General features: G+C 40.3%; 1 pseudogene; it reads right to left on the bottom strand.

Moving 5' to 3' along the window:
- Window positions 1-6,223: 6,223 nt before the first annotated feature.
- On the bottom strand, window positions 6,224-20,751 carry LOC100856671 (annotated as a pseudogene).
- Between the last annotated feature and the right edge of the window lie 437 nt (window positions 20,752-21,188).

Below are 21,188 nucleotides of genomic sequence, written 5' to 3'. Positions count from 1 at the left end.
CCCCTCAATTGCATACAGAGACTTCAACATTAGAAAGTAATTTTTTTTTAAGATTTTATTTATTAAAAAAAATTTTTTTTTAATTTTTTAAAAAAGATTTTATTTATTTATCCTTGAGAGACACACAGAGAGAGAGGCAGAGACACAGGCAGAAGGAGAAGCAGGCCCCATGCAGGGAGCCGGACATGGGACTCGATCCTCGGTCTCCAGGATCACGCCCTGGACCAAAGGCGGCGCTAAACTGCTGAGTCACCTAGGCTGCCTAGAAAGTCATTTCTTTGAGGGGTGCCTGTCTGGCTCAGTCAATACAGCATGTGATTCTTGATCTCTGGGTTGTGAGTTCAAACCCCATATTGGGCATAGAGCTTACATTAAAAGAAAAAAAAAGTCATTGCTTTGAGTTGGGACTTTTATTTTTTTTAGAGAGGAAGTTGGTGCTGAGCAGCAGAGGAAGAGGGAGAGAGAGAATCTTTTTTTTTTTTTTTTTTAAGATTTTATCTATTCATTCATAGACACAGAGAGAGAGGCAGAGACACAGGCAGAGGGAGAGGGAGAAGCAGGCTCCATACAGGAAGCCCGAAGTGGGACCCGATCCCTGGTCTCCAGGATCACACCCCAGGCTGCAGGCGGCGCCAAACCGCTGCGCCACCAGGGCTGCCCAGAGAGAGAGAATCTTAAGCAGGCTCCCTGCCCAGTGTAGAGCCTGATGCTGGGCTCAATCTCACAACCCTGAGATCATGCATGACCTGAGCCAAAAAACAAGTCAGACGCTCAACCAACTGAGCTACCGAGGCGCCGCTGGGTTGGGACTTTTTAATCTCAAAAAGTAATTTTTAATTTCTGGATGGGATTATGTAATATCTAGGAGTTGCTTAAAAGTCATCCAGTGACAGGGCACCCGGCTGAGTCAGTCCAAAGAGCATGCGACTCTTGATCTCAGGATGGAGAGTTCAAGCCCCACCCCTTGGGTGTAGAAGTTACTAAAATAAATAAATAAACTTAAAAAAATATCCAGTGAGGGGGATGAGGAAAAGTAGAAATAAAATGCAATTGGCCTAAAGTGGATACAATTGTTGAAACTAGGTAATGGGTACATATGAGTAAAAGCCAAAAAAACACAGAAAACTTTTGCATATTTTTGAAATTTGTCATCTTAGCCTGCTTAAAGAAATCATCTTGAAAATTATAAATACTTCACCTGAGGCCTATACATTAAGAGATTATTAAGTATTAAGCCTTAGAGAGGCATTAGATGCTCAAGTTACTCTGCAATGCAACAACCGTACTAAAACCTTAGTTTGTATACAGAGACTTCACTCATGAATGCGAGCTTTGCTGGAAGGAAAAAAAGGATAAGGGAGAGGTTGTACATGGTACAGTGACCATATCCTGCTAAAGTCACATCGACGTGGGGGCACCTGGGTGGCTCAGTCAGTTAAGCATCTGCCTTCGGCTCAAGTCTTGATCTCAGGGTCCTGGAATCGAGCCCCATGTCGGGAGCTCCCGGCTCAGTGGGGAATCTGCTTCTCCCTCTTCCAAATAAAGAAAGAAAATCTTTTTAAAAATTAAAAAAAAAATTAAAAATAGGGATGCCTGGCTGGCTCAGTGGTTGAGCACCCGCCTTCAGCCCAGGGAGTGATCCCAGAGTCCCGGGATCAAGTCCTACATCGGGCTCCCTGCAGGGAGCCTGCTGCTCCCTCTGCCTGTGTCTCTGCCTCTCTCTCTGTGTCTCTTGTGAATAAATAAAAATCTTGAAAGATAAATTTAAAAAAAAAGTCACATTGACATGTTTTGTTGGTCCACACAATGTGTAGTGAAGCAGGCTTAAAATAATTTTATTACCTTCTTTTAAGTATTAAAAAATTTTATGTAAGCAAATTCAGATTTTCATCTTCTATTAAAAGCATGCGATCTTGGGCACCTGTGTGGCTCAGTAAGTTAAGTGTGGGCTCTTGACTTTGGCTCAGGTCTTGATCTCAGGGTCCTGGGATCAAGCCCCACATTGCTGAGTGTGGAGCCTTCTTGAGACCCTCTGTCTCCCTCTCTCTATTCCCCTCCCCAACATGCACGTGCAGGTGCTCTTTCTCTCTCTAAATTAAATACATAAATCTTAAAAAATAAAAAAAAAAGAAAGAAAGAAAGAAAAGGGAAAAAAGTATGAGATCTGTCCAAACTGGAACCTCATTTCTATAAGCAAGATTCAATCCCTGGTTTGCCAGACCTCACCAAGCCTGTTTCCTGCAGTGACATTCAGTATAGATAGCAGAGCCAGACTGCTCCGGGTTTGAATCCTGACTCCACTACTTTGTGCCCTTGGACAGTAATTTATTCTCTCTGAGCCACTATTTCCTCATGTGTAAAATGGGAATTATAGGAGCGACTGGATGGCTCAGTCAGTTAAATGTCTGACTCTTGTTTTTCATTTAGGTTGTGATCTCAGGTTCATGAGATTGAACCCTGTGTCAGGCTCCACACTCACAGGGGAGCCTGCTGAAGGTTCTCTCTCCCTCCCCCTGCCCCTCCCTCCTTCCCTCTCCCCCCGACCCCCCTCACAGGTCTGTGTGCACACTCCCTCTCTACAATCAATCAATCAATCAATCAATAAATAAATAAATAAATTTTTTAAATGGGGGTATAACAGTATCTATGTCAATGCATTATAAAGGGGAATAAATGAGTCAAAATCTGTCAAGTGCTGTTCTAAACAGTGCTGGCACATACTAAGAGCACATAAGCATTTCTAATCAACATTGGCATCATCAGTATCATTTTCTTGGCCCCTGTAAGTATTTGAGTTTACCATCCCTGACTCAAATTCTCAAACTTCAGTGTTTATTAGAGAAACACATACTGGGGATGTCTGGGTGACTCAGGGCGTGATCCCAGAGTCCCAGGATTGAGTCCCATGTCGGGCTCCCTGCATGGAGCCTGCTTCTCCCTCTGCCTATGTCTCTGCCTCTTTCTCTGTCTCATGAATAAATAAATAGAACCCTAAAAAAAAAATCGTGTATAGCTTTAAATGCAATATATCAGATCCCAAAGGAATCTTGTTCAGTGGGTTCAATTTGGGGACAGGGATGTGCATTTGAACAAGCAGACAGATGGTCAAATTTTTTTTTTCAAAATTTTTTTTATATTGCACCCCGTCAGTAAACATTTCGACAAAGAACCCTCAACATCGGGCAGCCTGGGTGGCTCAGCGGTTTAGTGCCGCATTTGGCCCAGGATGTGATCCTGGAGACCCTGGATCAGGTCCCACGTCAGGCTCTCTGTATGGAGCCTGCTTCTCCCTCTGCCTGTGTCTCTGCCTCTCTCACCCCCTCTGTCTCTCCTGAATGAATAAATTAAGAAAAAAGAAAAAAAAGAACCCTCAACATGACCTTCACTTATTTTTATGCAGTTAATTACATCAATCACAAAACCAATATATTATTTGCATTATAAAATTGGGCAATAACATTTTAGAAGGCTGAACTAATGATAATTTTAAAAATTATTTATTCTATTATTCACAAAATCAAGACTTCTTGTTCTTTTTTTTTTTTTTTTTTTTTTTAAGACTTCTTGTTCTTACTAAAAATGTTTTCAGTACTAACTTTGTAGTGAAAGCAAAATGACTAATTGTGGTCCTTTAAAATATTTGCATTGAAACCGCAATTCATAAAAACACTAAGTTCAGTTTATGGTACTTTGCTCTTAATGGCTATCAAAACCAGAAACATATTTCATAAAGAGTTTATATATAATAAACACCTTAGGGCAAAGTTTATCAATAATGATAACAGATAGAAATCCTTAATTCAAAGAGCCTTCATAATTTTCTATATCTAGCCCAATTCTCATCGGATCTGATTAGATCTTTTTTTTTTTTATGATAGTCACAGAGAGAGAGAGAGAGAGAGAGGCAGAAACACAGGCAGAGGGAGAAGCAGGCTCCATGCACCGGGAGCCGGATGTGGGATTCGATTCCGGGTCTCCAGTATTGCACCCTGGGCCAAAGGCAGGCGCCAAACCGCTGCACCACCCAGGGATCCCAGATCTGATTAGATCTACATCCTTGTTTTTATATTGTAAAGTAGCTTTCTAAGAGTTTGTCATTATATGTCATTTCCTTGTTAGCTCCTGCCCACAATGTTCATGTTACCTTCAATCTGTGATTTCTCAGATTTTTGGGGCTTGGGATCTCTTTCTACATTAAAAATTATAGACCTCAAAGAGATGTTTTTTGGTGTGGTTATATATCTTTTGATATTTATCATATTGGAAATTAAAACAGAGACAATTTTAAGAACAAGAATCCCAAGCACACCTTCCATTTGTAGCAGAATGATGACATCATCCATGACACGAAGCCTCTAGAAAACCCCACTGCATACTCGGGAGACTTTGAGCGTGGAAACAGGCACATAATGTCTTAGTGCTATGTATTTGAGGCAGTCAGATCTCCTGTGAGTCCCCAGACCACGCTTGGAGAATTGTGGCTCTGAGGGATTTTTCTTTTTTTTTTTTTTTTTTTAAGTAGGCTTCACTTTCAATGAGGGGTTTGAACTTGTAACCCAGAGATCAAACATTGCATGTTCCACTGACCGAGTCAGCCAGGCACTTCTCTTGGGAGGATCTTTGTAAAGCCATAGATTAATTTTGTGAGGGTTGGCTTCATTAAAATTAGGTAATACAACCTATAAATCTAGTAATTAGGCTTGTGTAATCTGCAATTGGCTTAGTATTCTAAAGTGTGATGATGCCTCCATGTCAGCAACTCCAGGTCTTTCCTAAGAAAAATATATTTGACACTGAATGACCGATGTATGAGTGACAGGGTGCCAGAGTCAAAAATCGGTGGCTCAGTGGTTGAGCGTCTGCCTTTGGTTCAGGGCATGATCCTGGGGTCCTGTGATCAAGTCCCCCATGGGGCTCCCTGCATGAAGCCTGCTTCTCCCTCTGCCTGTGCCTCTGCCTCTCTCTGTGTGTCTCTCATGAAAAAATAAATAAAATCCTTTTTAAAAATCCACATACTAAATACTAATTGAGCCTAATTTTACATTTACTCAAAGATAAGAATAAATACAAGGTATACTACTTATTCCAACATCCCATGTAGCCTACAGTCTACTTTAGATCACTAGGAGCTCGTAGTGCATAAGGTGTGGCCTAACAAAACAGCCCAGGAGAGGGCTTTAGGGTAAGTTGTGTCCCCTAAAAAGATATTTTGAAGTCTTAACACACCCACCCTTCACCCCATACCTGTGAATGTGACCTTACTTGCAAACAGTCTTTGGAGATGTCATCAAGTTAAACTGGGGTCATACGGGATTAGGGTGGGTCCTAATCCAATGACTGGTGTCCTTCCAAGAAGAGAGAAATCTTTGGATACAAAGATACAAAAGACACAGAGACAGAGGGGAGAAGACCCCAGGACCCTGGAGGCAGAGATTGAAGGAGCGCATCTACAAGGAAGGAATGTCAAGGGTGTGGGCAGCCACCGGAAGCTAGGAAAAAATGAGGAACGATTCTTCCTTAGCACCTGCACATGGCCCTACCAATGCCTTGATCTCTGACTTCTAGCCTCCAGACCTGTGAAGGAATACATTTCTGTTTGTTTGTTTGTTTGTTTGTTTGTTTGTTTGTTTGTTTTAAAGTAAGCGATGCCCAATGTGGGGCTTGAAGTCACAGCCCTGGGTCACGAGTGGCAGGCTCTTCTGATGGAGTCAGCCGGGAGCTCCAATATTTCTGTCGCTTTAAGTCAGTTTGTCATAGCAGCAGTAGGGAAGTAATAGAGGGTCCCATGTCTGGAGAGGGCTTTTGGGTCTTTGAGAAAAAATCTGAGGGCAGGGCTGGGAAAGACAAAGGTGCTATTTTTCTGTTGCCCTTTTTTTTTTTTTTTTTTTCAGTTTGGATACCATTAGTTTATTATAAAAGAGAGACATGAAAATTATTTACATGATGCAAGATTTCACAACTTCACTGGAATGGGCAGCTTCGCTTCATGCCATTTTATTTATTTATTTTTAATTTTTTTTAAACTTTTATTTATTTATGATAGGCACACAGTGAGAGAGAGAGAGAGAGGCAGAGACACAGGCAGAGGGAGAAGCAGGCTCCATGCACTGGGAGCCCGACATGGGATTCAATCCCGGGTCTCCAGGATTGCGCCCTGGGCCAAAGGCAGGCGCCAAACCGCTGCACCACCCAGGGATCCCTTCATGCCATTTTAATTGTGATTTCAGTCCACATACTTTCCGAGAATGTCACCATCTCTAAATAAGAAATAATCCTTGTCATCTAGAACTACTTTGGTGCCTCCATATTCTGGGAGAAGAACTTTATTTCCAACTTTCACACTAACTGGTTCAATCTCTCCACCCTTTCCTTTAGAACCTGATCCAACAGCTACTACTGTTGTTTACAGCACTTTTCCTTGAGATTTTTCTGGAAGCATAATACCTCCTTTGGTTACTGTTTCAGCTGCACTCCTTTTGACTAAAACTCAGGTCAAAGAGGAGAAGAAACTTTCTAACCGCCTGCCCTGCCAGGACTCCTGCCACCGCAGCCCCACCTGCTCTGGAGCTGCCACAGCGCAAGGAGGCCCATAGTCTGACCCACAGGCCCCGTGAATGGGAAAAGCCAGTGTTGCTTTTCAGCAAGCTCCTAGCACAGTTCCTAATTCTAAGTCACATTCTGAGCAATTATTATTAATGATCTATTTTCTTTATCCTATTTTTTATCTATATACTCATTAGATTTTTTAAAAAGATTTTATTTATTTGTTTGAGAGAGAGCAAGCATGAGAGAAGGGGAGGGGCAGAGGGAGAAGTAGACTCCCCACTGAGCAGAGAGCCTGATGTAGGACTCGATGTGGGACTCAATCTCAGGACCCTGGGATCACGATCTGAGCCAAAGAGACACTCAACTGACTTAACCACCCAGGTGCCCCTAGATATTTTCTTTCTTTCTTTCTTTTTTTTTTTTTTTTGATATTTTCTTTCTTTATCCTACTTCTATTTGTCCATTCTTTTACAGTCAAAGCAAAAATCTATTCTATTTTCTTAACCTACTCTTTATTGTGTGTGTGTGTGTGTGTGTTTTTTAAGATTTTAATTATTTATTCATGAGAGGCAGAGACACAGGGAGAGGGAATCAGGCTCCCTGCAGGGAGCCCCATGCGGGACTCGATCCCGGGTCTCTAGGACACAGGCCCTGGGCTGAAGGCAGTGTTAAACCGCTGAGCCACCTGGGCTGCCCTTTATTATGTATTTCAATATGTTCGTTTGACTCTGCAACTGTGAGGCCTCAGTAAATATTTGTTTTCTCACTAATGTAAAAGATCTTCTAAAGGATACACATCATAGAAAGACTTAAATTTCTGCACCTTAGGGAGAGTCCATAAAAGAGAATAAGAAGTTCTCTTTTATGCTAAATATGTGTTGACTTAATTTTTTGTCTGTGTGTTGACTTAATTTAATGTTTCTTGTGCAGGGCAGCCCAGGTGCCTCAGCGGTTTAGCGCCATCTTCAGCCTAAGGCGGGATCCTGGAGACCTGGAGTCCCACGTGGGGCTCCCTGCATGGAGCCTGCTTCTGCCTCTGCCTGTGTCTCTGCTTCTCTCTGTGTGTGTCTCTCATGAATAAATAAATAAAATCTTTTTAAAAAATTGTTTTTGTGCATAAATTTGAGTAGAAGCACTCCACCACTGATAAGAGCTTTTACCTATGTTCTTTTTTATGCTTAGGGTCACCAAAGTGTCCAGATGACTTCACTGTTTAGAATATATCATATCAGGCACCTGAGTAGCTCAATCTGTTAAGCATCTGCCTTCAGCTCAGGTCATGATCCCAGGTCTGGGATCCATCCCATGTTAGGCTCCTTGCTCAGTAGGGAGCCTGCTTCTCCCTCTGCCTGCTGCTCTTCCTGCTTGTGCTCTCTCATGTGCACTCTCTCTGTCTCAGTCATATAAAAAAATTCGTTAAAAAAAATTACTTGCTCAAAGCAGGTTGTCAATACTCTATGTTAACTATACTGGAATTAAGGGATGCCTGGGTGGCTCAGCAGTTTAGCGCCTGCCTTTGGCTCAGGGTGTGATCCTGGAGACCCGGGATCCGGTTCCACATCAGGATCCCTGCCTGGAGCCTGCTTCTCCCTCTGCCTGTGTCTCTGCCTCTCTCTGTGTGTCTCTCATGAATAAATAAATAAAATCTTTTTAAAAAAAATACTGGAATTAAAATTAAAAAACAAATAGGTTCTTAAGAAAATGTGTCAAACCTCCGATGATTTTTATGTGTGTGCTGTTAAGGTTAAGCATTTTCTCAAAAAAAAGTAAATGAATTCAGATGAGTTCCTGTAAGTGGTTGTAAGCTCACAACCCTGAGATCAAGAGTCATGTGCTCCACCGACTGAGCCAGCCACATGCCCCCTGAGATCTCTTATTAATTAATTTCCTTGAGTTCTTCTTAAATTTATGTGGAATTTTGATGGTTATACTATCTCTACTAGTAATCTGCTCCATAAACGTGCCTGTGTTATAAAGTAGCACTTCTGCTTTTTTATCCTTAAACGAACCCTTTCAATTTACAAGATTTTTCTCACTCTAATACTGTCATTGAAATAATTATGAGGGGTGCTGGCTAGAGGAGTTTAGAGCATCTGACTCTTGATCTCAGGGTTGAGAATTCAAGCCCCACATTGGGTGTGCAACCTATCTAACAAAAAGAGAGAAAGAATTATGACATGATGTACTTAAGCAAAAAGAAAAGCAAATGCAAAGAAGAAATAATAGTAAGCTCAGATAAATGAAATATGAATTGTCTTCTATTGAAATAATTATGTATATAAAGAAAATAAAAATGATCTCTTGAATGTTTGACAGACCGTAGAATGGTCTGATTTGAAATAGACATTTTTATAATTCTTAGAGGCATATATATTTTAGAACATATAATACCTATGTACTTGTAGGCATATATAATAAATAAAGCACATATACATATATAATTCTCAGAGGCATAAAATATTTCAACCAGGAATGAGTTTATCTTATTATTCACATTCATGAAAAAAACCTATAAATTGAGAATATTTCAATGAATGACGTTCAAAGAAACTGAGGTACATTAAGATTTTGAAAAGTCAAAAAAAAAAAAAAAAGAAAGAAAAGAAAAGAAAAGTCTATATGACCCAAGAGAAATTTGATCAGGCAATGTCAAACCAAGAATGGTTAGGAACGCTCCACGGGAATGGAAAAAGCTTTTATAGAACAAGCAAAAGCAAAGCAAGGAAACGATTTGATTGGCTATAACTTAGAGTAGCCTTATTTGGGAAAAACCACTTGGACCGTCACATTGTGATTACAGTTGTTCTTAAGTTTTGATTTCTTCACTTTGAGGCATTTATAGGACTTGACTCTAGTTTAGGTTTAGTTTCACTTACACAGGCTATCAAGACATTAGAGCCACTACAGTCTAATGGGCTCCATGTTCAATCACTTTAACAATGGTAATATTAGAAAAAAATCTGAAAATCATTGGTTCTTCTTTAACCAAAGAAGTATTTAGCTAATAGTTTGGGGTAAATGCTGTGAACATTTAAAAATTATAATGACTATCAAAAATTGTGGCTACAAAAATATTACATCATAATGGTGGGTCACCCCATGGTGGTTTGGTTTATACTTTCCTTTTTTTTTTTTTTTTTTTAAAGATTTTATTCATTTATTCTTGAGAGACACAGAGAGAGAGAGGCAGAGACACAGGCAGAGGGAGAAGCAGGCTCCATGTAGGGAGCCTGATCTGGGACTGGATCCAGGGACTCCAGGATCAGGCACTGAGCTGAAGGCAGATGCTTAACCGCTGAGCCACCCAGAGGTCCCAGTTTATACTTTCCTGATGATTAGTGAGGTTGAGCATCTTTATGGCAGCATCAGTTACAATAGCCAAGATATGGAAGCAACCTAGATGTCCAGTGATAGATGAACGCATAAGGAAGATGCGGTATTCATGTGATTTCATTCATATGTGGAATTTAAGAAACAAAACAAACAAGCAAAGAAAAAAGAGAGAGAAAGAGAGGGAGACAAACCAAGAATCAGACTCTTAACTATAGAGAACAAATTAATGGTTACCAGGGTGGGGGGTGATGGGTGAAATAGGTGATGGGAATTAAAGAATACACTTATTATGATGAAAAAAAAAGAGGGAAATTTGTGGTGATGGAAATGTTCTAAATCTTGACTGTATCAATGTCAAGATCATGATTATGATATTTACTGTAAGCACAATGGGTAAAGAGAATGTAGATATCGCTGTATTATATCACAGCAACATGTAACTTTACAATTAGTTCAAAATAAAATAAGTTTAATTTATTTTTTTAAATATTTTATTTATTTAGGGAACCCCGGGTGGCTCAGCGGTTTGGCGCCTGCCTTTGGCTTAGTGCGTGATCCTGGAGACCCGGGATCGAGTCCTGAGTCGGGATCCCTGCATGGAGCCTGCTTCTCCCTCTGCCTGTGTCTCTGCCTCCCTCTCTCTTTCTCTGTGTCCCTCATAAATAAATAAGTAAAACCTTTAAAATATATATATATAACCCAGGACCCTGGGACCACATCCTGAGCCAAAGGTAGATGCCCAACTGACTTAGCCACCCAGGCACTCCCAAAAAGTTTAATTTAAAAATAGGGTATCAGGGATGCCTGGGTGGATGAGTCATTTGAGCATCTGACTTGATTTTGGCCCAGGTCATGATCTCAGGGTCCTGGGATCAAGCCCCGGTCCAGCTGCTTGCTCAGTGGGGAGCCTGCTTGAGGATTCTTCCTCTCTCTCCCTCTGCCCCTCTCCTGCACTCTCTCTCTCAAATAAATAAATCTTTTTTTTTTAAGATTTTATTTATTTATTCATGAGAGACACAGAGAGAGAGGCAGAGACACAGGCAGAGGGAGAAGCAGGCTCCATGTAGGGGGCCTGATGTGGGACTCGATCCCGGGTCTCCAGGATCAGGCCCCAGGCTGAAGGCGGTGCCAAACCGCTGAGCCACCCAGGCTGCCCCTCAAATAAATAAATCTTAAAAAAAAAAAACAAAAAAAACCTTAAAAAATTTAATGCAGAATCAACTTAAAAAGATATATAATTATATATATGTACATAATATATATTATTAGTCATAAAAAAGAATGAAATCTTGCCATTCTCAACAACATGGATGGACATAGAGGTTAGTTATTATGTTAAGTAAAATAAGTTAGAAAAAGACAAATATCATGTGATTTCAGTTATATGTGTGATCTAAGAAAACAAAACAAAAATAAAAAAAACTTAAACAGACTCATAATACAAAAAATAAACTGATGGTTAGCAGAGGAGAGATAGGTGGAAGGATGGGTGAAATCCGCAGGGATGAAGAAGTGCAAACTCCCAGGAACAAGATAAGTTAGTCATGGGATGAGAAGTACAACATCGGGAATCCAGTCAATAATATTGTAACATTGTTTGGTGACGGATGGTGACTATGCTTATCATAGTGAGCATTTCAAAATGTACATAAATATCAAATCACTGTGTTGTACACTTGAAACTCATAGAATATTGTATGTCAGCTATACCTCCATTAAAAAGAAAAGGGTAGGGAAGCCCGGGTGGTTCAGTGGTTGAGCATCTGCCTTCGGGCCCAGGGCATAATCCTAGGATCTGGGATTGAGTCCCACATCGGGCTCCCCACAGGGAGCCTGCTTCTCCCTCTGCCTGTGTCTCTGTCTCTGTGTGTGTGTCTCTCAGGAATAAATAAATAAATCTTTAAAAAAAAGAAAAGAAAAAAGAAAAGGATAGAGAGAGAGAGAAAGGTGGATGACTCTTTGATTTTTGGCAAGTGGTGATGGAATAGGACCATCTCTACACTGAGTTCTGGACTAAGAAGCTGCCTGAAGACCAGCATTACTCAGATGAGGGAGTACATGAGGAATTTTAGAGAACACGGCACGAGGGTGCTTTAACAATATGGTGGTTAGGGAGGAAGGGATGCAAATCGGTTTATTACACTTTTAGTTCTAATTGTTTAAAAATACTGTCCAAGTACAAATAAGGCAAAGAGAAGGTAGCATATCTTTTTTGTGTCACATTACAGCATTAACATGCCCACCAAAGTATTGTTTAATTATCTAGGACCTCGAAGTCAGCAAACTTTTCCTTAAAAAGGAGTCAGATAGTCAATATTCAGGTTTTCTTTTTTTTTTTTTACAATCCTTGAAAAATGTAAAAACCAGTCTTAACTCAGGGGCTACACCCAAACTGGCCAGTGCCTTAATTCAGGCTTGCTGAGAGTTTGCTGATTCCAGAAATATGTTTCTTTCACTCTTCACCATTTTTGTTTCTCTCACTATTCACGACTGATTAAAAGTCTAAGATTTTATGAATTTACATATTAATTTGTTGATTTTTCTCTAGTAAAGAAAAATTAATCTGTTTGGTAGAAATACAACTCTAAAGGTAATGGGGAAAAAAAGAGTTTATGGTTTTATTGTCATATGATATTAACCAGTTTTGTATCTAACAGAGCAGTCCCTTTTTAAAAAATTAAACTTTAGCGGTGCCTGGGTGGCTCAGTCGGTTGAGCATCTGACCCTTGATTTTGGTTCAGGTCATGATTTTAGAGTCAAGGGATTAAGCCCTGTGTGGGGCTCCCCACTCAGCAGAGGGGTCAGGCATAAGATTCTTTCTCTCCCTCTCCCTCTGCACTCTCTTTCTCTCAAATCTATCTATCTATCTATCTATCTATCTATCTATCTATCTATCCTTTAAAAATTAACCTTTAAACTTTGAGATTATTGTAGATTTACATTCAGTATGTGTGTGTGTGTGTGTGTTTAATTTATTCATGAGAGACATAGAGAGAGGCAGAAACAATTAACATTCAGTCTTAAGAAATAATGTGAAAAAAAAAGAAAAAGAATGTGGGGAGAGGCACCTGGGTGGCTCAGTGGTTGAGCGTCTGCCTTTGGCTCAGGTCGTGATCCCGGAGTCCTGGGATTGACTCCCACATTGGGCTCCCCACAGGGATCCTGCTTCTCTCTCTGCCTGTGTCTCTTCCTTTCTCTGTGTCTCTCATGAATAAATAAATAAAATCTAAAAAAAAGAAAAGAAAAGAAAAGAAAAAGAAAAAATAAATAATACAGAGAGATACTATGCACTCTCTACCCAGTTTCTCAAGGGTAACGTCTTGTAGGAATATACTACAGGATCTCAGCCAGGGTAGTGACTGCCAGTCAAGACATAGCATTTCCATCACCGTAAGGATCCCTCATGCAGCGTTTTATAGCTTCATTTCTCTCAAGATCTCTCCTCCTTAATCCCTGGCAACCATTATTCTGTTCTCCATTTCTGTAAATCTGCCATTTCAAGATTCTTGAAAAGAATCACAGGGTATATAGTCTTTTGAGATTGGCTTTTTTCACTCAGCACAATTCTCTGGCAATTCATCCAGGTAAGAGGTGAACAACCTTATTTATTTATTTATTTATTTATTTATTTATTTATTTATTTATTTATTTTTGGATAAACAATTTTACTTAATTAAAATTTCCTTTTTTTAAATTTTTTTTTTAAATTTCCTTTTTGAAAGGCCTATCAATGCCTGGTTCCTCAAATATCCTTTGAACTAGCCTTATCGTTCTCTTTGTTCCTTCACCAGTGAGTTGACATAAACCTTTCCCCTGGGTTGTGCTCTCTTTGTAGGAATCCTATATATGCCATAAATAAAGATATACATTGTTGAAGTATAGTTGATAGGCAAGGTTACGTTAGTGTCAGGTGTACAACATAGTGATTGGACAAGTAATACATTATGCTATGCTGTAGCTGCCATTTGTCAGCACGCAACACTTACACTACCACTCAGGATAGTCCCTCTGCTGTAACTTTCATCCCCATAATTTATTCATTCTATAACTGGAAGCCTGTATTTCCCACTCCCCTGTACCCATTTTGCCCAATCCCACACACACTCCCCTCTGGCAACCACCAGTTTGTTCTCTGTATTTATGGGTCTGTTTCTGTGTGAGTCACATTTTTAACTTTTTGAAAATAAATACTTTGATATAATTACTTATCCTATGCTTGCTCCCTAGAGATAGTTCCCAGTTGGCTCAGTTGTGTTTTTTTTTTTTTTTTTTTTTTTTTTTAGAAAACTTGTATCTAGTCAGAAAAGATCAGATCACCTTTTCTTTCCTTCAGCCAGAATAAAAATGTAATTTGCTTTGTTTGAGTTTCAAAGTAGTGATAAGAAATATATTCTCTCTCCAGTGACAGGTTATTTCTGTGAGATTTCAGGGTAAGTTAAGAAGAAAGAAATTTTAAAATAGCATTTTTATCCTCTGCCACTGTCTCACTTTTCATTTTTTAAGCAATGATTCCAACAGTCTGTCAGTAGAGAGATTTATGATTAATTGGTCAAAAAAAAACCATATATCTTTCAGACTTCAGTTTTTTGCTTCTAGTGAGAAGTGATAGTTTATGATAGAGATCATCACTTAATAGAAAAGGAATGTTTTCTCAGATGAGATTAGAAGCCACTTAATCCACTCCACTGTTTTGGAGCATGGCTAAAATAATTTTTCTTAAAAAACCAAACAACAGCAACAACAAAAATTTATTATGGGAAGTCTCAAAATACACATAAGTAGAAAGAATGGTACAATAAGCCTCTATGTAATCATCATTTAAGTTATATACATATAATTTTATTTTGAGAGAGAGAGCTCAAGCAGGAGGGAGGAACAGAGAGAGAGGGAGAGAGAATCCTAAGGAAGCTGAATAAATTCAATATTAATATTTGGCCAACCTTGTTTCATACATATCTATTATTTCTTCCAACTCAGTAAATCCCAGACAGCATATAATTTCATCCATAAATACTTCAGTATGTATCATAAGAAATAAAACACTTTTAACATAACAACCCCATTATCACACTGAAAATTAGGAACACTTAGTATTCAAATGTTTTCTAATGTCTCAAGTATCTTCTTTTTAGGGGGGAGGGGCAGAGGGAGAGGAGAGAGAGAATCGTAAGCAGGCTTCACACCCAGTGTGGAGCTTGACACCAGGGTCAATCTCACAACCCTAAAACTGAAAGTTGGACACTTGACCATCTGAGCCACCCAGGTGCCCCTCTCAAGTATCTTTTTACAAATGATTCGAAACAGGATCTAAAGATCTGTTGTGTATATTTGATTGTTTTTTTTTTCTTTTTAAAAAATACCATTTATTTTCAAACAGCTTTATTAAAGTAAAACTGACATACAAGTACATATTCAAGTGTACAATTAGATAATTTTTGACATATTATTGACCCGAGGAATTATCACCACAATCAGGATGATGAACAGAGCCATCATCCCAAGTTTCCTCACACCCCCTTGGTAATCTCTCCCTCTCAATGTGCCCACACACTCCCATCCCTAAGCAACCACTGATCTAAGTTCCATAGTTTGTATTTTCTAAAATTTCTTGAAAATGAAAGCATACAGCTGCATCTGGGTAGCTCAGTCTGTTAAGTGTCTGACTCTTGATTTTGGCTCAGGTTGTAATCTCAAGGTTGTGGGATCCAGCTCTGCACCAGGCTCTCTACTCAGTGCAGAGTCTGCTTGAGATTTCTTCTCCCTCTCCCTCTGCTGCCTCTCCCCACTCTCTTAAATAAATAAATCTATCTCTAAAAGACTGGAATCATATAATATGTGTTCTTTTTTATGTCTGGTTTCATTTCCTCAGCTTGATCATTTTGAGACTCAAATTGTTGCAGGTATCAAAAGTTTATTCCTTTTTGTTACTGAGTAGAATTGTACTGCATGGACATATCACAATTATTTTTTTCTAAAGATTTTTAAAAAGGATTGTATTTATTTATGCATGAGAGATACAGAGAGAGAGGCAGAGACATAGGCAGAGGGAGAAGCAGGCTCCTTGCAGGGAGCCCAATATGGGACTCTATCCTGGACCCTGGGATCACGACCTGAGCCAAAGGCAGATGCTCAACTGCTGAGCCACCCAGGCGTCCCTCTAAAGATTTTTTATTGATTTGAGATAGAGGGAGAGGGAGAAGCAGACTCTCCACTGAGCAGAGAGCCTGACATGGGCCTCACAGGACCCTGAGATCATGGCCTGAGCCAAAGGCAGATACCTAACCAACTGAGCCACCCAGGTGCCCCGGATGTATCACAATTTGTACATCCATTCACTTGTAGATGGATACTTGGGTTGTTTCCATTTTTTAGCTATTACAAATAAAGCTGCTATGAACATTTGTGTAAAAGATTTTGATGTACATGTGCTTTCATTTCTCTTTGGTAAATACATAGGAATAGGATCAGTGGATCGTAGGGTAGGTTATGTTTAAGGAGCTACATAATTGTTTTCCAAAGTCTCTCCAGGAGGAGTATGACAGCTTTGATAGTCTGCATTCTCAGCAACATGTGGTATGGTCAGTCTTTCAACATTAAATATTCCAATTTTAAACACTCTAACAGGTGTATTTCCTGTTTTCCAACTACATTTCTATTTAAGACCAGATAGCCTTTGTAGTCTTTAACCAAACAACATGTTGCAACAGACTGAATGGAAAAGCAAATATGAGAATCTATCTTCTATTAGACCAGACATCAAAGAGACTCGCCAAATTGTAAAACAATGTCATCCTTCTCGATGACATTTTTTTTTTTGTCTTGGAAAATAGAGTTGTTTCTACAAGAATATAATATAAATGGGCTTACTATTTTTTTTAAAGATTTTATTTATTTACTGAGAGAGAGAGAAAGAGAGAGACAGAGAGATAGAGATAGCAACCAAGATATCACAAGTGGAGGGCAGAGGGAGAAGTAGGCTCGATCCCAGGACCCTGGGATCATGACCTGAGCTGGAGGTAGATTCTAACCTGAGTGGAGCCACCCAGGCGCCCCACTACTCTTCTTTAAGTTAAGATAAAATTTACATAAAACAAAATTCGCTATTTTAATAATTTCAAATGCACAATTCAGTGGATTTTATTATATTCACTTCACTGTGCAACTATGATAACTATTTAATCTCAGAACATTTCTATCAGCCCAAAGAGAAACCCCATAACTTCCAATTCTCCCTTTGCCATCCCCTGGCCACTGCTAATGTACCTTTTGTCCCTGCAGATTTGTCCATCGGGACATACATAAATGGAATCACACAACATGGGGCCAAAAGTCTGGGTTTTTTTCTACTAACCATTATGTTTTTGAGGTTCATCCATGTTGCAGCATATACTTCATTCCTTTTTATGGGTGAACCACATTTTGTTTATCCATTCATCAATTGATAATTTTCGGTTATTATTAGTAGTGCTTCCATTAACATTCATGTACAAGTTTTGTTTTTTTTTTAAGATTTTATTTATTCACGAGAGACACAGAGAGAGAGGCACAGACACAGGCAGAGGGAGAAGCAGGCTCCATGCAGGAAGCCCGACGCGGGACTCGATCCCAGGACCCCGAGATCATGCCCTGAGCCAAAGGCAAATGTTCAACCACTAAGCCACCCAGGCATCCCTGTTTTTTGGGGGATTTTTTTAGATTTTATTTATTTATTTCAGAGAAAGAGAGAGAGTATAAGCAGGGTGGGGGACAGGGACAAAGGGAAAAACAGACTCCCTGCTGAGCAGGGGATGTGGGGCCCAATCCCAGGACCCTGGGATCATGACCTGAGCAGATGCTTAACCAACTGAGCCACGCAGGTTATTGTAAGTAGTGTTTCCATTAACATTCGTGTACAAGTTTTGTGCAGACGTATGCTTTCATTTCCCTTGGGTGTGTAGCTAGGAGTGGAACTGCTGGGTCCTATGGTAACTCTATGTTTAACTGTGAGAAACTGCCAAATTATTTCCCACACAGCTGCATCATTTTACATCCCCCTCCCCCCAGCAATGTATGAGGGTTCCAATTTTTTCACCTCTGTGCCAACACTTGTAATTATTATTATTTTTAATTCATTTTTAAAAAAGATTAGCTTCTGGGCAGCCCTGGTGGCTCAGCAGTTTAGCACTGCCTTCAGCCCAGGGCGTGATCCTGGAGACCTGGGATCGAGACCCACGTCAGGCTCCCTGCATGGAGCCTGCTTCTCCCTCTGCCTGTGCCTCTCTCTGTGTGTGTCTCTATGTCTCTCATGAGTAAATAAATAAAATCTTGAAAAAAAATTGTATTCATTTAATTGAGAGAGAGAGAGAGCAAGCAGGGGGAGGTAGAGGGTTAAGCAGACTCTGCAGTGGGTGCAGAGTGCGATGTGGGTGGGTCCTGATCTCATGACCCCGAAAGTATGACCTGAGCCGAAATCAAGAGTCAAACACTCAACTGAGTGAGCCACCCACACATCCCAATTCATTTTTTAAATCACAGCCTTCTTAGTGAGTGTAAAGTGGTATCACATTGTGGTTTTGTTCTGCACTTCCTGATGGCTGCTGACATAGAGCATCCTTTCATGTGCATATTGGCTATTTATACTTTTTTGGACAAACATCTACTTAAATCTTATGCCCATTTTAAAAAAAAGTTTTGTTTTTAAGTAACCTCTACACCCGACATGAGGCTCAAACTCACAACCCCAAGATCAAGAGTCACAATCTCCACCGACTGAGCCAGCCAGGTGCCCCAATCTTTTACTCATTTTTAAATTGGCTTGTTTTTTGTTGTTGGGTTGTAAGAGTTCTTTATAAGTTCTAGGTACTAGCCCCTTATCAGATACATGATTTATAAATATTTTTTCCCCATTCTGCAAGTTCTCCTTTCACTTTCTTGAGAGTGTCCTATGATGCACAGAAGTTTTAAAATTTGGGGGCAGGACACCTGGGTGGCTCAGTGGTTGAGCACTGCCTTTGGCTCAGGGCGTGATCCTGGGGTCCTGGGATCGAGTGCCACATCGGGCTCTCTGTGAGGAGCCTGCTTCTCCCTCTGCCTGTGTCCCTGCCTCTCTATCTCTCACGAATAAATAATCTCTTAAAAATAAATAAAAAATAAAAATAAAATTTGGCAGCCACGGTGGGAGCTCAGTTTGTTGGGCATCTGACTCTTGATTTCTGCTCAGGTCATGATCTCAGGGTCCTGGGATCAAGCCCCATCAGGCTCCATGTTCAGAGGGGAGTCTGCTCGAAGATTGTCTCTCTTCCTCTCCCTCTGCCCCTTCCCCTCCACTCATGTGCACATGCACATACTCACTCTCTAAAATACATTATTAATCTTTTTAAAATTTTTAAATTTTTGGTGTTCATCCATTTCATTGACTTTTTCTTTCATTCTTGTGCTTTCAGTATTATATCTAAGAAACTGTTGTCTAATCCAAGGTAATAAAGATCTACATCTATGCTTTCTTCTAAGAATGTTCTGGCTGGGGGATCCCTAGGTGGCTCAGTGGTTTAGCGCCTGCCTTTGGCCCAGGGCGCGATCCTGGAGTCCCTGGATCAAGTCCTGAGATTGAGTCCCGGGTCGGGCTCCTGGCATGGAGCCTGCTTCTCCCTCCTCCTGTGTCTCTGCCTCTCTCTTTCTCTCTCTCTATGTCTATCATAAATAAATAGATAAATCTTAAAAAAAAAAGAAAAAAGAATGTTCTGGCTGTAACTCTTACATTTATATCTTTAATCCATTTTGAGTTAATTTCTGTACATGGTGTCATGCAGGAATCCAAATTCATACTTCTGCATGTGAATAGTACATAAAAAATTTATTCTAGGGGTGCCTGGTTGGCTCAGTCAGTTAAGCATCTACTCAATCTCAGCTCAGGTCTTGATCTCAGGGTCATGAGTTCAAGTCCTGCATTGGGCTCAATGATGGGCATGGAGCCTACTTTTAAAAAATTTATTCTAGGGATGCCTGGGTGGCTTAGAAGTTGAGCATCTGCCTTTGGCTCAGGTCATGCTCCCAGGGTCCTGGGGTCGAGTTCCACATTAGGCTCCCTGCATGGAGCCTGCTTCTCCCTCTGCCTGTGTCTCTGCCTCTCTCTCTGTGTCTCTCATGAATAAATAAATAAAGTCTTTTAAAAAAATAAAATTAAAAAATTATTCTAACACTTTGTTAAAGATGATAAGAAAAGCTCTTCAGGAGACAACTGCAGTGGGATTTTGCAATAGGAGAGAGAGACTGGGTTCAACTCCAAATAAATAAGGAAGAGAAGGGAGTGAAAACCATGGAGCAGGATGTAGGGGGTATCAGTGGGTAGGAAAGGACTAAAGGGTGAAGGGTGACTCTGCCTAAAGTGACTTGACGGGATTCTTGCGGGGGCCAGGCTGCCTTGATCATGTATCACTAGTGGGGGGGTGGCGGAAGGGGAATTTGAATATACATTGAGCGTGGGGGTTCTTTCTAATCTGAATTAAAAGATTCTTGCTAACCTGGTCGATGCAGGCCCAAGGATGAACACAGAAAGTCAAAGCCTAGAGGAATTAAGAGGGGGCCCGGCCAGAGTGAAGTCAAGGGGAGAGTCTTTGCCAATATTCAGTTGTCTCAACATCATTTGATGGAAGATTCTTCTTTCCTTATTAAATGAGCTTGAACCTTGCCAAAAAGCAACTGGCCATAGATGTTTGGTACGGACTTACTTCTGGACTCTCAATTCTATTTCATTGATCTATATGTCCGTCCTTACTCCGGTACCACACTGTTCATGTAGAATTTTGCATTAACTTTGTAGATGGTTTTGAAATCTGAAGTGGAGTCCTTCCTCTTTTCTTTTTCAAAAGACTGGCCATTTGGAGTCTCTTGCATTTCTTTTCTTTTCTTTTTTTTTTAAATCTTATTTATTTATTCATGAGAGAGAGAGAGAGAGAGAGAGAGAGGGGCAGAGACATAGGCAGAGGGAGAAGCAGGCTCCATGCAGGGAGCCTGACGCGGGACTTGATCCCGGGTCTCCAGGACCAGGCCCTGGGCCAAAGGCAGGCACTAAACCACTGAGCCACCTGGGCTGCCCAAGTCTTGCATTTCTTTATGAATTTTAGGTACACTATGTCCATTTTACAAAACAATCATTTGGAATTTTCATAGTAATTACACTGAATCTGTAGATTTCCTTGGGGATTATTGTACTCACATTTGATAGGACATTTGAAAGTTGTATGGGGTTAGGGTGTCTGGCTGGCTCAGTCTGTAGAGCGTGTGGCATTTGATCTCGGGGTCATGAGCTCAAGCCCCACATTGGGCATAGA

The sequence above is a fragment of the Canis lupus genome, chromosome 18 (genome assembly GCF_011100685.1).
Source record: "Canis lupus familiaris isolate Mischka breed German Shepherd chromosome 18, alternate assembly UU_Cfam_GSD_1.0, whole genome shotgun sequence".
Classification (NCBI taxonomy): Eukaryota; Metazoa; Chordata; class Mammalia; order Carnivora; family Canidae; genus Canis; species Canis lupus.
The sequence above is the reverse complement of the archived record's forward strand: the minus strand, read 5'-3'. Positions and strand labels throughout refer to the sequence as shown.